General features: G+C 48.6%; 1 protein-coding gene across 1 annotated transcript in view; it reads right to left on the reverse strand.

Annotated features, from left to right (window-relative positions):
* The window catches only part of dtnbb (dystrobrevin, beta b), a 121,048-nt gene extending 106,983 nt beyond the window's left edge, over window positions 1-14,065 (reverse strand). The window contains exon 1 of the mRNA XM_061241729.1: window positions 13,532-14,065. The gene's annotated coding sequence lies outside the window, so the exon portion shown is untranslated. The remainder of the gene's footprint in view (window positions 1-13,531) is intronic.
* Between the last annotated feature and the right edge of the window lie 4,298 nt (window positions 14,066-18,363).

The raw sequence follows: 18,363 nt of genomic DNA on the forward strand, positions 1-18,363 counted from the left end.
GCACTACACACTAAAGTACTGACTGACTGACTGTCTGCGTTATTACACTGTTCAAATTATTACAGCCAGTGTTTCAGACTTTAAACTTTTCAGGAATCCAGCACGCAGTGTTTCCTTGGGTCCTGAGAACAGCGGGGGGTGGAAAGACAGGTATGCGTTGCCCAGGCAACAAATGAGTGTGTGCTTCACCTGGGAGACCGCAGGGGGGGGCGGGGGGCTGAAGAGCAAACAGACCCGTCCCTGAATCAAAGATCAGCTTTATTACTTTATAACGAGCCTCTCTTCAAAACGAGCCTCTCTTCCCACCGTTAGGAGGAGCAGGGCGTGGTCACTTCCTGCTGCTTTCACGTCTGTCTGTCTCCACGGGAGAAACGCTCCCTGTGAACGATTATACCCTAAATACACAGACCGCCCGTCAACTGTGTAAAAATATCTAATATTTCCATGATGATTGGGTGGTAGTGTTAGTGTCCCCCACAAACAAATCCCAAAATAAAGTTTCCTGAGCGTTCTCCCCACCCACAGTCGAAATGAGATCTCTGTCCTTGCCTTCAAATACAGACCGTAATCCACTGTCACTGTCACTGAAACATAAATCCATTAATCATCAAGTATTAATAAAACCGCTGACCGCACACATTTGGACAGAACTGTGGCTCTCGCTTCAGAAGTTCAGAAATTAAACTCAAAGCTTTTTAAAAAAAATGGGAATAATATAAAATTATGAATGAAAACAGCATGAGACCAGACCGCACCCAGGGTCAGTGCCCCCCCGAAACGCTGAGGACAGTGGAGAGGCGTGTGCCAACACCCCCCCCCCCCCCCCCCCGAAACTTAACCACAAGCCAGGCGTTAAGTGAGGTGCGACACACTGAAACTCAGGCTCTGAACTCCGTCTTCCTGTTCCCTCCCCGTCCGGCACTCCTGAGGGGGGGGGGGGGGGGGGGGGGTTCTGGAGCGACGCGGTCCCAAGGCCACAGCAGTTTAACCGTTCTCCAAAAACTTCCCGTTGCCACGGAAGCCACCTTTTTAACAGGACGAGGCTTCGTAAACACAGAGACCCAGCCCCCGGAGGATGAATTTGTTACAAACCTGGCAACCACCTGTGAACCACAGCCAGGTGGGGGTTGAGTTTGGGCTGGGGGTGGGAGGGGGGGTTTCCATTACACTCAGGAATTTTTCACTTTGTCCCAAAATCCACCGGGACAAATAAAGAACTTCTGTTCATCTCCCCTTCCTGAAGGGGGGGGGGGGGGGTGTGGAAAAAAACCTTTCGGCTTTGTCCTGAAAACACAAGGTTATGGACTGCTGTGGGCCAAGTGCGTTACCATAGCGACTGTATGGGGGGGTGGGGGCTATCACACCTGTTATCATATCCCAGGGGATTCTGGGTAGATCTGGGCCTCGTGGTCAGAGGCAAATTCAGCACAGCCTCGCTCCCCAGTCCCAATCACGTGACCTCACCACGACCACTGATTTCATGACTTCAGTCCCCGCCTCTCTGGTGGAAGGTGTGTTGATCAGTGAACTCAGCGGGTGCAGTGATTGGTTGGAATGAATACCTGCATACTCTCAGCCCTCGCGATTGGCCTGACGGACGAACTGTCGTTTTTTTTGACGTCAGATGAGGACGCGAAAAGGAAAGGATTGACATTCGATCGACGTACCTGACAAACGATGATGTGAAGTCTCATGAAATCATATTTTCCAGGAAGTTTCCGGTGAGTTTCTATTTCAGCTCGTCCTCAAACAGACTTGGACAGCCGTGAGGAATGTGTGGAGGAAACAGACGACTCTTCAGGCAATTAGCTTATCGGGCTAACGGTTATCACGCCAGAGCCGGCCGCCCGGATACAGCTTATCAGAGCGACGTGACGCTAAACGCCTGACAGTCGTGGGGGGGAATCCTTCACCCACAATCCCTCTGGCTTCCCGTATGACAGCCGAGTGGCCCCCCCCCCTCACGGGATCTCTCTCCCGATTGGTCGGTTTTGAAGGCAGTGGTCTCCAGGTGTGACACACTCGTACGTGAGCACGCGTGCAGACATTAGCACAGACAGACTTACACAGAGCACTGGTTTATACTTTAACGCCGAATATTAACACGTTTCCAGACCTGTCTAATCCAGGTTCAGAAAGTGAAAGTCAATCACCTGGTTTTTGCTAATTAGCACAAATATTCATCCAGGAGGTACACCTAATTAGTGAAATCAGCCGGCTGATTCAAGGGTGGAAGAAACTAATTAAATCCCACAGGTCATGAACCCCCCTCCTCCCCCCCCAACCTTGGGAAATCATCAAGAGCATTTGGGGGTTAGGTGTCTTGCTCGGGGACACTTTGGCACAGCCAGGACGGAATCAAACTGGCAACCCTCCGACTGCAAGACGACCGCTCCTACCGCCCCCATAAAAAAGAAAAATCCAAAAGATAACTCTCTCTCTCTCTCTCTCCCACCCCCAAAAGTTGAAATGAGATCTTCGTCCTTGCACTTATGTTCTTTAAAGACACACAATAATCCACTGTCACTGAAAGAAAAATCCATTAATCATCAAGTATTAATGCATTAACAAAACTGCTGACCGTGCGCTTCTGGACAGAACTTTGGCACATGCCTTAGAAGTTCCAAAATTAAACTCTAAGCTTCCAAAAAAAACTGGAATAATATTAAATTATAAATGAGAACACTAAGCTTGTGATTATTAGACATGGCTTCTGTCATCGGTCTGGGTCTTCGGGAAAGGAATTCCTTCTTTCGGTGAGCAAGGGATTCAGAATAACGAAGCATTCCGTCAGGAAGCTCAACAGGCTTTTCCTTCTGCCGCATTCTTCATCTTATCCACCGGCGATATTTCCAACACAAACAAGACTAATCGTCCACCTGCGGTAAACATTATTACACAAGACGGATTTTGAGAACTTTGCCGAAAAAACAAACAGAACTGTTCCACTGTATTACGGGACAAACAACATTAATCGTCGGCGATTTGTTATCGTTTCTGCCTCGTCTCCCCGGCGGACAGAACAACAGACATCAAACCGGCTTAATTAGGTCCAAATCTGTACCCCCCCTCCAGAACTGGACCACAGACTTCGAGGAGCCAGACGACGGCTAGAGGACTGCCTTCCTGACGTAAGCTGATGGAAGTTAAAACGCTGATACAGACGTTATCACCAGTCCTGTATTCAGCTCATTGACTCTGTTTGTTACCCGATCCATCTCGGCACCGGTGCAGAACCGCTTCATTCAACTGCCATCTCAGCCTCACAGTCAGGAGTCCGTGTGTGTTTACACAGACTGATGTCTCCGGGAGGGATGCCGCCTCATGCTTTTCTGTAAATCGGCACGCTATATCTTATATACGTTTCATATATTTATGGTTCAAACCCCCTCGATAAAATCTGCACAGCTGTTGGGCCCTTGAGCAAGGCCCTTAACCCCACATTGCTCCAGGGGGGGGGATTGTCCCCTGCTTAGTCTAATCAACTGTTAAGTCGCTTTGGATAAGAGCGTCAGGTAAAAACAAAGAATAATTATATACTTATCGCCCCACACACACACACACACACACACACTTTACATAAACTATCCACCAGTAAACATGCAGGGAGGATGAAAATCAAAGTCGTGAAGGTTGAAGCGGGCATCCCCGCAGTAAACAAACATACGAACGAACAAATAAATAAAAACTACAAAAGAAGAAAAAGGTTCCAATTTGCATTCTGGGAAACGCTAAAGCGACGAGCCTCTCCAAAGCACCAGTGAGGATGACCGTATACTGAGAGCAGATATACCACCAGGACAGACCAATCAGAGACGAGCGTCTGTAGACCAAAATACATCACCAGGATGGGCCAATCAGGGACGGGCAGATCCCCGTATCCCTTGGTTCACGTCCACCCATCGACCAATCCTGGCCCTCCAGATGCACCCCCCCACCCCGCCTCTGAACTGCATACTCTACCTCCCTTCATGTGGACTTTCTACTTTACGCTAGTCTAATACCTCAACTATTACCAACTCAACCTTCTGGATTTGACAGATAGCTTTCTCATTACATTTCTATTATATCCATCTTCTTTACTTTCCACCTCACCGGCCAGTGGAGGATGGGTTCCCCCCCTCACAGATTTCTTCATATCGAGGAGTTTTTGCTCGCCATCGTTTAAACGGCACTGAGCTGAATTAACGAGCTGTAAGCACCAGGGCTCGAGGGCGGAATTGTGCTTCACAGGTGAGCTTCCCAGTGAAGGCAGACGCATGCAAAAAAGGCTGAAAGGTCACATGACCAACGGACAGGTGTGGATTTGCATGAGCCGACCAACGCCCCCCTCACAGGTGTGGTCACCTTTGTGGTGTGGTCACTTTTCTGAGGCCAGCTGCATTCTGGTCCCAGCAAAGGGAAGGCTTGGGGTGAACCCTGAACCTTTTGTTAGGGAAGCACATTCACGCAAATCCGCTGGGAATATCATCACATTCATATGGGAACTGCTGGGAATACTGTTGCATTCATACGGAAGTTCTGGGAATACCTTGACACTCATACGAATCCACTAGGAATACCGTCGCACTGGTACAGAAACCGCAGGGAAACGGCACACCAAGGCATCCTGGGATATGCCAGCGAGGCTCCCCACAGCAACCCAGCAGAATGTTTTCATTTTTAGAGCTGTTTAAAAAAACTTTAGAAAATGTTTACAAATCACAACGAAGGCATTCGCCATTCCAGCAGGTGACTCAGCGAAAGTGCAGCAGTCAGAGAAATCTGGCGTTAGCACAGAGGGCCAACATTCCCACATTCCTTCTGTCTCTCCCAGGCTGGAATGACTGAGGGCCACTGAGCTCCATATTCAGCTGGACAGAGCAACAGGGATTTCTATGACTGCCACCTGCTTTTCATTAAAAATGTATTCAAATAGCAAATCATTCAAATTATACTGCTGGTGATATATGCAAGCCTGGTCCGGGGACAGGGGTTGGCTAGAAACCTGTATGCATGGCATCTACTTTGTATTTAATATATAAAGCAATGTTGTATGCATTTGTCCCTGTTAAATAAACATAATAATAATAAAAATAATAATAAAGATCCCCAATAAACCCAGAATAATGAAATTCTGCTCCGGAGTCCTGCTGAAGGGACCTTTAGTGTACAGGACACACTGAATGAAAATATGAGGCTGGCTGTTATGGTTTCTCTCCTCCGAGTCAGATCAAAAAGCTTTCATCCCATAAAGTTTTTTTCCCCGTGAATGCAGTAAGAGGTACCGAACAGTGCGTCTCTCGCCCCACTGTGCTGTTTTTAGTGCCGAAACCTGGGGTCTCTAAACTCACTGGCACAGAGGGCCGTGTGTGAGCAGGGTTTCAAACCAAACAATTACTGCTGCCTTAACCCCTTCAGCCCCAACATGGCCCTCAAGCGTAACTGCTGCAAAATCTGTGCGGTAAAAATGGCACTCAACCTTATAACCTTTCAACCAACCAACTGTGTTTGTGTAAGTCACTGTTTTTAATGGGAATAAAAACGCTCGTTAGGACAGACGTGTTTGCGGTGGTGGTTTCCTGTCAGGTCAGGGCCTGAACCGCCCCAGTCTGCTGTAACAGAGCGGTTACACTCCACCAGAACACCTTCGGGTCATCAGAACCGCCCCAGTCTGCTGTAACAGAGCGGTTACACTCGACCAGAACACCTTCGGGTCATCAGAACCACCCCAGTCTGCTGTAACAGAGCGGTTACACTCCACCAGAACACCTTCGGGTCATCAGAACCACCCCAGTCTGCTGTAACAGAGCGGTTACACTCCACCAGAACACCTTCAGGTCATCAGAACCGTGGCGGTCCTGTAATTATGGAGATGAACCCGTACCGTTGGGAGGGAGAGGGAAATGTCACGGATGTGTCACACACAGACAGGGACGCCCCGTCTGGACTGAGAGTTGCAGACCCTATTTTACTGCCTGTCCCTCTCTCACACCCCATACACCTAACACACACACACACTCATGCAGACACACACACACACACTCACACACCCCCCACACACACACACACACCCCACACACACACACTCATGCAGACACACACACACACTCATGCAGACACACACACACACACACACACCCCCCACACACACACTCATGCAGACACACACACACACACACACACTCACACACCCCCCACACACACACTCATGCAGACACACACACACACACACACTCACACACACTCATGCAGACACACACACACACACACACACACACACAATCCACCCACACTCACGTCCTCACACACACATACACTCACACACCCCAGACACACACACATACACTCACACACTCACCACACACACACAATACCCACCCACCAATACACACGTGCACGCACACACACATATTCCGCTCCTCCCCCACCCAAGTTCACATGCTCAAGAGAATTTTGGACAAGGACAGTGGAATTTAGGGAGTGTCCACTATTTAGAACCAGAACCAGTAAACAGTGGACCCACACACTCACACACACTCACACACAAACCACAATCCTCTTTCTGCAGCGACACCGAATCAGCGACACCTAATACAAGTCCCACCCACCAGCGGCACTTGAGCGATGGGGAGGGTTGGAATGCACTCAGCCTCTTCAAGAGAGACTCTCTGTCTCTCCCATAAATACACGGCATCGACACATTCCCTCCACGCAACACATCGTGGTGGTGCAGCGCCTCGCGAGAGGGAGGTTCTGGGTTCGAACCCCGGCCGCCCGGATACCCTCTCTGCGTGGAGTTTGCGCGTTCTCCCCGTGTTTGCGCGGGTTTCCTCCGGGTACTTGTGCTTCCTCACACAGACTAAACGCACATAGCCCAGGGACTAGACACGTAACCTGGCTACTCTGGCACTTTCACAGAAATGTTATGGAAGCCGCATAACATTAAAGTGAAAAATCTTGGGTTAATCACACCCTGCATCGGGTCTGCTGCATACAGACTGCAGTGGAACAGAACAGCAGAACCCCTCCCCTCCATTTTCTGGAGCTGGGGGGGTAAAACCCCCTTATTGGGGAGTTGCGGGGCGTTAATCCAGTCCTGGCGGAGATGTTCCCCACATTCCGCGGGATTCAGCGGGATTGGAAGGTGGAGGGTCGGCACCTGGCAGCTGGAAGCTCTCTAAGCCCGGACTAACAGGTGCTCCATGGAACAAGTGTGTCCTGAGCATGCCCTGAGGGAGGGAATTCTGCAGCCAATCGAAGGAGGAGGACATCCACATAACAGTACAGACCTGTCCAATCAGATCCACACAAGAGTACACATCATTACAGACCTACCCAATCAGATCCACACAAGAGTACACATCATTACAGACCTATCCAATCAGATCCACACAAGAGTACACATAATTACAGACCTATCAATCAGATCCACACAGAGAACACATCATTACAGATCTGGCCAATCAGATACACATCATTACAGGCCTGTCCAATCAGATCCGCACAGAATACATATCACAACAACCCCGTCCAATCAGATCCACTGAGTACGCATCATTGCAGGCCTGTCCAATCAGATCCGCAGCATTTCTGCCCTGTGCCCAATCAGATCAGGCTTCTCAGGACACACAGTGTGCCTGTTTAAGAGCTGCACAAATGAGAAATCCAGTCGATTCATTATTCATTATTCTGACAAGATGTAAAACCACAGTCCACAGACCCACTGTGGCTATTCAATATTCTATTACAGGTGTTAACCCCAGAGTCCTGGTCAAACTCCAAGAAAACTAGCACTCTACAACTGGTCATCTGATTCAAATAAAAGGTTAAAGCAAATTAATAACACAGGGAGATGATTGGCGGTTTCCATAACGACTATGTATTTCTTCTTCTGTGATGAACATGCAGGTGGGTGCAGGAAGGTGGGGTAGGAGGACAAAAAAAAAGAAAATGCCGACTTCAGCAGTGTTCTGTACAGGTACCGACCGACAAAAAATAAAACGCATCCCATAAACCCACCGCCAACAGCGATAAAAACGTTCGGCGGAACACGTCCAAGGCTGAGTGAACAACAGGAGCGGGAGGCGTCAGCCGCCATGTTTCTGCACTGCGCGGCTACGCACCATTACTCCCTGTAACCAACCGGGGGGGGCGGGCTCATCAGCGAGAGAGAGAGAGAGAGAGAAACAGAGAGAGACCTCACAGCATCCTGAAAAGCTTTTGCATCGTTCGGTTCACTTTATTTCAGTTGGGGATAAACGGTGTTCATTTCATTTGAACTCGTTCTCTCTCTCTCTCTCTCTCTCCGGAACACATTTCGTGTCTTCCTGCGTCCGGCCGTTTCGTCTGTCCGGGGGGGGACGAACGGCGTGTGCCAATTTTATTTCACCGAACCGCAATATACACCGTGACATCCTGCGCTTCAGTGAAGGCGGACTCGATCTCGGGCCGGGTCACGGGGTCGGCGGAGCCCGTTTGAAGTGGAATCATCAAACCGCCCTCCAGGGGAGGCCTGACACTGGCGTGACACCTGGCCCGAAAAAACGAGCAGGTTATTTATCGATGTCCCCCCGCAGGTGACCCGGCTCCTCTGCCCGTTTTGATTTGGGTTCCACGGTTACGAACCCCTACCGATCCCTAGCGATTTCAGTCGAACCGTAATCCTGCGGAATGAAAGCACCTTAAATGAGACAGATCCTCGGTAGGCCTCAGAGCCGCACTGTAAAGACTATTACAGAGATCCTGCTTTGTGACATCACTGCCGGGTCTGCCCCAGGGCACACTGGGAAATGGAGTTAAAATAAAGCCCCCCTCGTGCCTACATTCAAAAAAAGGGTGGGGTCATCGTATAACAAACAGAGTGATGTCAGACACACAGAGGCTGACAGGTTCATCCAAAGCAACATACAGTTGATTAGACTAAGCAGTGGACCCAAATCCCCCAAGAGCAATGTGGGGTTAAGGGCCCAACTGCTCCACTGATCTTATTGTGGCCACACTGGGGCTTGAACAACCAACCTTCCAGGTCCCAGTCAAGCACCCTTGCTCAGCTATATACATGCGTGTGTGTGCTATATACGTGTGTGTATGTGTGTGTGTGTGTGTGTGTGTGTGTGTACACATATACAGAGGCAGAAACACTGGGGGTCCAGGCTTGATACAGTGCTAGACACTATCTAGCTTTTCGGCAAATTAAGCAGGAGGTTTACAGTAGGAAAAGGCGAACACTGCTGGGTTGAACAGCCTGTTCTGATGATGTTATGTTATATATGTCCATGAATGTTTACCAAAAACAGGAGAAACCTGCTGACTCATTCATTCGCTTGGCTCGGCCGTGCAATGAGTCTACATCCACAAAGCGGACCGAGTCCCTGCCAGAACAACAATATTTGGGTAATAATCTGCTCTCCCGAAATATCGGGCCAGAAACGCTCACACCAAGGAAAATTCACACAGCCCTGTTTCAATATCCAATCCTGCGCTTATTACCGCGGATTTTTATTTGTTCAGTTTTTTTGGGAGGAGGCAGAGACCGTGACCAAAGTGTGCTCCGTTTTCACCAGAGGCAGCTGGTAACAGAAGAGCCAGAACAGATTTTCAGCAGTTCTCCAAGTCTCTCACTCAGGAACCTGCCCCCATTATTATTCAAATGAGGGGAAGGAGGGGGGGAGAGGTGGGGGGGGGGGGGGGGGGGAACTGCCATATTCACGGAAAAATATATAAACTGCTCACATCGTTCCGGTGCGAGTTGATTTTATCGTCATGGCGGGCCGCCGCCATAATTCACCGAGTCACCGGCAGCAAATACGGAATCAGGAGGCAGTGGGAAAAATCTCTCCTCCAGAACCGAGATTAACGTCCCGTCAGCGCTCTCCGACCGCCTCGACAACCCGCCACGTCCCGGGAGCCATCTCAGGACAGCTATAAATACCGCCATCCATCCATCCACTCATCCATCCATCCATTCACTCCTTCATTCACTCTCTCACTCTTCCCTCTGTTAATTTATGGAGTCCCGATGTATTTCCCCAGAGGACCTTGCAGTGCGTGTGGGTTAGCGCCGTGGCGTGTTGTTAGCGAGGCGCTAAGGCGCTAACCCACACGCTGTAAGGGCCCAGGGAGGGCGCACTTGTCCCTGGTTATGGGTCGGCACTTTGGTGCACGTCGCTCTGGAGTAGAGCGTCTGCCAAACGGCAGTAATGTAATGTCATGTAATGCATTGTTAGCAAAGCGCTAAAGTGCTAACCTACACGCTGTATAGGGGCACTGAGTGGGGGGGGGGGTGTTGTTAGCAAAGCGCTAAAACGCTAACCTACACGCTGTATAGGGGCTCTGGGAGGTTTGGAGGGTTGCGGGAGGGTTGGAGGGTTGTGGGAGGGTTGGGGAGGGTTGTGGGGGGGTTGTGGGGGGGTTGTGGGAGGGTTGGTGGAGGGTTGTAGGAGGGTTGTGGGGGGTTGTGGGGGGGTTGTGGGGGGGTTGGGGAGGGTTGTGGGAGGGTTGTGGGAGGGTTGGGGGGGGTTGTGGGAGGGTTGGGGAGGGTTGTGGGAGGGTTGGGGAGGGTTGTGGGGGGGTTGTGGGGGGGTTGTGGGAGGGTTGGGGGGGGTTGTGGGGGGGTTGTGGGAGGGTTGCGGGAGGGTTGGAGGGTTGGGGGGGTTGTGGGAGGGTTGTGGGAGGGTTGTCGGAGGGTTGTAGGAGGGGGTGCTGTTAGCAAGGCGTTAAGGCTCTGGGGCCAGCAGGACACGCCTGGTGATCAGTCATTCAGAGAAAAGCCAATGGGGTCACAGGGGTTAGCGTCTGCTCTGTGCAGCACCCAGAACTGAGCCCAGGCCATTTATCACACCCCCCTCCGACCCCCCCACCGCCCAACCGCCCCACCCAACCCCCCCCCAGGGCCTGCTCTGCACACTAAAGCCCATTCATGTGACAAACACCGACACGTGCAATCACACTTACTGCACACAAGCAATATCCACGGCGGATGAATGAAAAAAATTAAGTATGTGCGTGAGAGTAAGAGAGAGTGTGCGTGTGTGTTTATGTGTGTATACGTGTCGATGCAGTGTGTGCGTGTGTGTGTGTGTGTGTGAGTGAGAGAGAGCGACAGTGTGTGTATGTGTACGGGAGGGAGAGTGCACATATACGCGTGAGAGACTATATGTGTGTGTGAGATTCAGAGAGAGTGTGTGTATGAGAGTGTGTACGTAAGAGCAAGAGTGCGTATGCATGTGCGCAAGAGTCAGAGAGTGTGTGTGTGTGTGTGTGTGGCAGAGAATGTGTGTGTTTGTATGCAAGTGTGTGTGTGCATGGGCGCCTGCAAGAAAGAGCGTGTGTGCGTGTGCGTGTGAGTGTGAGTGAGTGAGTGTGAGTGTGAGTGTGGGTGTGGGTGTGGGTGTGTGTGAGCGTGTGCGTGTGCGTGTGCGTGTGCATGTACCAGAGGGAGGGTGAGGTGTAATGTCAGACACAGGTGCACTGATCATATTTCTCTCACAGGGCCGTCCACAGGTCAGCGAACAACTGAAGAGGTGAGAGAGAGGTCAGGGCGGGGTCCACTCCGCCCAAATTCTGCAAACGCACCCCCCAACCTCACCCAGCCCCCCCCCCCCCCCCCGCCTCCCTACTTTAAAACAGTCTCTCTGTCACAGAGCACCTCACCGTGCAAACTCTGTTAGTCTCAGAGAGCCATAAAGTTTACAACAGAGCTTTTTCCCCCCCTTATCTTTCTGGCAGTCCAGACCCACGCTACACCTAGGAAAAGCCAAAAAGTGTTTGTCTTATCACAAGCATAACGCAGACCAGCATTCCAGTAGGTCGGACCATTAACAACCCCGCACCACCTCGATTTTTTTGAAAGTGACAAAATGGTAATGAATCTGTCTTTATCGCTGCTTAAGAACTTTACAGCCTCTCATGAGGTCAAGTGCAGCCTTTCACCGGGAAAACGTGGACGGAGATGTGGTTCTACCCTAACGTTTGAACCCACACAAATAAAAGATCTCGCAAGTTTTTATTTTTCAATTTCACGTCGCTGGGTGAGAAGTTCCAGTACATTTGTTCACCATCCCGTCCCGCACGACGTCCAAAATCTAACGGCTCGGGTTACCGTTGGCAGCACGCGACGCAAAGTAATAGTCTACACACGAAAAGACTGCATCACTTATTCTCTCACGGGGGAGGCGGACACAGTGAGTCACTTGCTAGCGCACCCGCTGGATCATTGGCCTTGGATTGGCCGTGTACTACATATTGCCCTTGCCCGGTATGACGGTATCAAAGGTCAGGCGTCAACGCAAATTCTTACACTTGTTCCATCCGCATGATTCGCGGCTGACCTTTGCCTGTTTCTAGTGAACAAAACGCTTACATCTTCCGCACCACCTCGCCGAACATGTCGGACAAAACGAATTTGCATGGGGGGGCGGCGGCGGCGGGGGGGGATGCAATCGAAAAGGAAGTTGCCAGTTATCTCCAGAAAGTTGGCAAACTGCAATCGTGTAGAGTAAAAAAAAAAAAATAATCACAACGTGCCAAATCAATGCACCGGTTTTGATTGAGGCAGTGCTACGGACTCGTATATTATGTAGACTACGTCACGCCCCTGTAAACGTTACTCGCAGATACGACAAACTCACCGTTCAAAGCAGTCCAGTAATCTGCATTGATTCACCATAATAACCTCAAAGGACACGACACGTCCAACGGCAGCGAGCCTACATGCAGCACAAAAGCGTGCGTGCGATGCGTCGACACGATTCGTCTTTTCAGAACATTGGCAACATTTTTTTCCTTAATTACGATACAACGAATCGGGCACAGATGCACCACGTAGAACTCTATGCAAGATGCAATGCCATTAAAGAACGTTAAATAACTTTCTAAAATCGCAGGAGAGATCTCACGCTGGAATTGAATAACTACAATACCGTTACCGTAGGCTACATATATATTTGTGACCAGCCTTTTAATCTATCCGGAAAGGGCCGTATATTTACTATGTTGTATCCCTTTCTTGCCAGTCCAGCATCAGTTCAGCTGTAAGACGTAGGCTACATTTCAAGTGCATTGCACATTTCTGGACATGTAGGCTACACACGCATTTAACAGCACCACATAGCGAGTAAGCTCTCGTGACAGCAGAGTCACCGGAAAACGAGCCGCGGACTCGTCATTTCAAACTGCGTTGTGCTTCAGAATGGCGGAAAACGCTCGCTTCTCCGGAGAAGCTGCGGACCGCTTCAACTTCAATCTGGCTTTGTAGAGAAGCGAGAATCGTTTCGAATCGCTTGATGCGACTTTTCCCCCGTTTCGCTTGAGGGACAGAGGGACGCAAAAGAGCGGCCATATTGCAAAAAATAAAAAAAAATAAAAAAAAATTAACTCCATATTTACCCATTTCCACAAAATGAATGTCTTCATCGGACTGCTCGCGAGTAGCCTACTCGCAATAAAATTAAATAAAAACCGAACTGCAACCACTTGGTTAATATAAATGCACAATACGCGATGGCGCTAAGCTACCATGAGAAATGAAATGCCTTCGCATTGGACTTACCAGAACAAATTCTTCACAGGTAGCTAGCTAGCAGCGGCTAGCCAGCACCAGCATCAGATACAGGGTAGCTAGTTAAAAGCGCAGAGCGGCTAGTTCCTCTTCAATTCATCGCTGCGCTTTTCTCACCGGCTGGAGAAAAAAAAACCACAAAAACAAATCCCGGTTCGCCGGAGGTCGCTGGTTTACTATCGTTAATGCTCCCAGTGCAAAGGTGAAAGGCGCTTGTAAATCTCCATTTTCACTTTAATTCCTCCCAACTCCCGTTCGCTCAGCCTCCGTCTCCGCCGGCTCCTCCGGTCTCAGGCATGAACTGCAGCAGCTAGGCAATACTAGCCTATGTACAGCTACTCTGACAGAGTTCCCCCCTCCTCTTCTCTCCCTCTCTCTCTCTCTCCCTCCCAAACATCAAACACCAGCAAGTCTGCGGAGGCAGAGATTATGCACTAGCCAGCTATAAGATTGGGTTTCTGACATTTTTGGAGCCCATAGGAGCGATAAACGCGGCAGCACTGTTTCTTGTTCGCCCTTTATCAACACGTCAGGTCTCGCATTATACAAGAATTATGGTTATTGCGGAGTCCCGAGGGCGTAGTTATGCCCCGTTATTCAAAACAGCATCTGCCCTTTAAAATGCAACGATTATTTTGCCCATCAATCTGCATGATGACGAATCCGTTTTTAAACAAGATAGTCAGTAGTAAATAGGCTATACCGTTATGTTTTTACTTGTAGGCGTATTGTGTGTCGTTATTGTTATCGGTTTTTCTTTTTGTTTAGGTATTTGTTCTCAACGTTGTGTAACTTGACCAACATATTGTGAATCTTGTAGCACTACATTTCAAGCTAATGTGTTGATCCGTGTATATACACAATGTGTTGTTTGTTTTTTCCCCGTTTAAGGTCCTGTTGAGTCTTACTATAAAACGATGTAATGTTGCGTCATGATTTTTACAGTACGAGCAGAACTTCAGGTGGGGGGGGGGGGGGTCTTAACAGAGTTTTTTCCCCTTCTGCTGGTTCGTGTGGCTCCCGCGACAGAAGCTGATATGGCCTTTCAGGTTTTCCGCGGAGACGCGAGGTGTTGTATTCCCGCCATCTCGTTACCGTCATTTGAATCCGGCGGTGACACATTCGTTCAAGGCCGTGACAATTTATAGGCTCGGCTGCAATGATTGCACAAGTGCGCTGGACAAACGAGACCTTGAATTTTGCAGGACAGGAGCCCACAGCCGTGATTGTACCACAGGCTCATTGACCGTTTCCGTTGTTATGCGAGCACTACGTTTATCGTTTAAAATAGTTTATTTAGGCAGCTCACCCCGCTCGGTTTCCTTAGTCCGAATCGGTCGCTGATGCTGCGGGATAATTAATACCAGCATAGCTTCAGACTCCCCAGGTCAGAACCATGGATGAGATTCGCCGATTGCACCAAAGGCCACCACTGATGGATCACAGATTGACGTGATTGGGTGAGATTAGGTGAGAAGCAACATTTCAAGATATGTTTAATCACTTATTTCATTAGCTTGCTGACATATTTTTGAACGAATATTCAAAATATACGGCTATATTAAGGCAGCTCATTACTGCAAGTACAGGGTACAGGAGTGGTGTTCAGCCCTGGATTTGAACCTGCAACCCTTGGGTCCCACTGACCTGCTATTTGTGGAACAGTCAGAGAACAAATATATCCCCTGTGTCTTGCTAATTAATCAATGAATTAGTTCCCCTCCAAAATAGGAATCCTTTATTGCAAGTGTACAGAGCATGTTGCATTTGTTCGGAACCTGCGTTGAGGTTAAAGCAAGTCCTTATCTCTAATTTCATTTTAATTGGCTGTATAAATTGTAGGACTTGTGAGTAAAAACAGGTAAAGTAAAATAAATAACTGAATGTCGTTATAAGAGGAGAGAATGAATAAAAGCGTCATTATCCCATAACGCCCCATGATCCTTTGCGTCAGGCACAGAACCTGTCAGCCGCTGTTCTTTCACACCTTCCCATAATGCATTTCACGCTCATTCCAATATTAGGGCACACGTTCACAAGGAGGCAGCCTTTACTGAATCATAACTGACTCACAAAAAAATAAAATTACAATTCATAAATCAAGCAGATGATAGACTGTGCCAGAGTTCTGCATTCCTTTATCATTTCTCAAGCGCTGTCAGAGGCAGGACACTCACTGATTAATGGCCACCAAAGTTTAAAGTTTTATTTTTACTGCTTTTTTTTAATCCCGTGGTTGGAGAGCGGTGGTTCTTGAAGTTTGGCTTGTGATCTTTCCTTGGGGATTTTCGTGCTCTCTACCAGGTAAATAACTTTGCTGCGCTGAATGAGGTTATCAGTCAAAGTTGTTCAGGAACTTTTTTTGCCTGCTTCTTGTACCCAGCCATTTTTTGGCTGTGCCTACATTTCCCATGAGGACTTGTGGTTTTCCCCTCATTGGCACTCTTATCTGCAGGTATTCTCTCATTATTGGCACTGTGACCACAACTGAACCAAAATAAATGAACCAAAATGGGACCTAGCAAAACAAAGTTTTATTTATTTATTCTTTATTATGGCCATCCAGCCTAGGGCTGTATGATATCCAATTCCCAGCCCAATATAGAATGTCCAAATGGTCATCAAACATACACACACACACACACACACACACACATACAACCACATGCACAAACACCTCTTTACCATATCCATCATGAATATAATTTTCCCTGGCTGTGGTCCCTGTTATTAATAAATGAGATTATTTACCCCAATGCCCTGACACCATGTCAGCCTGTAGCTCTCCCTGGCAGAATCACACACACGCATTAAGGCACTTGGCAATAATTCTCCTTTTGAGGCGTTTCATCAAGATGACTTATGTTATGCAAAGAGCCTTTCTGTACACTCTTTTAGACACCGCCATCATTTCTCCCTCTCCATACCTCTTCTCGCTCTCTCTCTCCCTCCCTCCCTCTCTATCTATCTCTCCCCCCTCTGTCTGTCTGTCTGTCTGTTTCCAAACTCCATAATTTCTTATGCAGAAGGAATGAGGCAGCACATCACTTCCTGTGAGTATCTGATGTGTTTTATTCTGTATTAAAAAATAATAATAATCAATGTCCTCCATACCTAACAGCAATCTTGTAGGTCATACTATTTGTATTCATAAATTTTTTGTTGAAGGGAGGGGGACTTTGTAAACTCCAAATAGAAGAGATTCTTATAGGATAGCATAGCCATCGCTAATGTGTGGTTCCTTGAGGAACCCCTGTCAGAAGAACCGTATACACACTCAGAAAAAGGGGTTCTGAAAGGGTTCATGGGCTTGATTCCACAGGGGAACCATTTTTAGTTCTATACAGAACCCTCTGTTGTAGGTGTGAAGTGTGAAAGCTCCCAGTCAAAGAACCAGGGTTTTTTTTTTTGGGTGTAGGTGTGTGAGAGGTTCCATGAGGAACCTGTTTCTCCATTGGAAGCTCTAATTCTTCATATTAACATATAAAAAAACAGATATTATTGTGTTCATGATATGCTGGGAACCACACCACAGCCAATGAGAGTGCTCCTCTCCTCCTCCTCCCTGCTGTAAATCCTCTTAGCACTCGAGTTGCTGTGAAATTCAACAGAACCGCACGACCCAGCGAGCGAGTAATTGGTTTATAGATAACGCTGATTTAGCTCAACGCCGTTTCTCCCCCTTGTCAGTCTCGGGCTCGGGAAGGAAAAGGCGCAAACCGAACTTCCTCCTCTAGCCCCGCCTCCACACGACTTTATGCAAATGCAAAAAAAAAAACAAACACTGGATTTTGTCCGTACAACTTTGTCAAAGTTTACTTTATTTTTGCATTTTCCGCTTGGTAATTTCTACTCGGCTGACCTGGGCACTGATTGGTGGCAGTGCTTCCGAGAGAATGCACCAGTACAGTAGCAGGGCAGCGGTGGAACTCCCACAATTCCCCCATTTTAATTGGCCACTTACTTTTAGTTGTCACGGCAGCACTGAAGTGCTCATGACCACAAACAAATGAAGAAAATGGCCGACCCAGGAAGTGACATCACGCCAGGAGCGTGGTGGCCGTGAGAAGATCTCACATTGGGCGTCGGGAGCCGTGACCTCACACAGACCTCCCTCCCCCGTGCCCCGTCCACTCTAAAGAAACGGTTCCAATCGGAACCCTGTGATTCCATAGAAGAGCCCTCTCTAGTTTAAGGGGTTTTTTTGGGGGGCAAAAGGGTTCTTTGTCCGGGAGCTTTCACACTGCACACCTATGACCGAGGGTTCAATAAAGAACTAAAAAGGGTTCCCCTGTGGAACCAAGCCAGAGAACCCTTTCAGAACCCTTTCAGAACCCTTTTTTTCTAACAGTGGCACTAGTGCTTCCAGATCTGCCGGGTAGTTGTTGCCTGGAGACTGTGCCGTCGTAACGACCGCAGTTATGAGGCTTTTCAGAGCCTTCATTCAGCGCTTTGGCCTTGGGAGTCTCTCTGCAGCCCGCAGAACGTGTTCCCTGTCTCCTCTCCTGCGTTAAAGAGATATACAGCCGCACGGTCGATCTGTGGACCAGCACGTTTCCGCCCCAGAGCCTGAAGAAAGAAGTGCAGACTCTCCGGGGTTCTGACGTGGTCGCGGGATGTGAGGACTACCTGCTTTTACACCAATGTGGTTTCTCACGAGCCCTTTTAAATGAGCAATTATGGAAATGAACAAAAAAAATCGGTCAATCTCAATACATTTTTTAGTCGTATATTTTGAGTTCAAATCTTAGTTCTATTACTTTTTTTGCTAAATAAGATTTTTAAAATTCCCAATTGACTCAAGATTACAGAGTAAGCAAACA

Source organism: Conger conger, chromosome 5 (assembly GCF_963514075.1).
Source record: "Conger conger chromosome 5, fConCon1.1, whole genome shotgun sequence".
Classification (NCBI taxonomy): domain Eukaryota; kingdom Metazoa; phylum Chordata; class Actinopteri; order Anguilliformes; family Congridae; genus Conger; species Conger conger.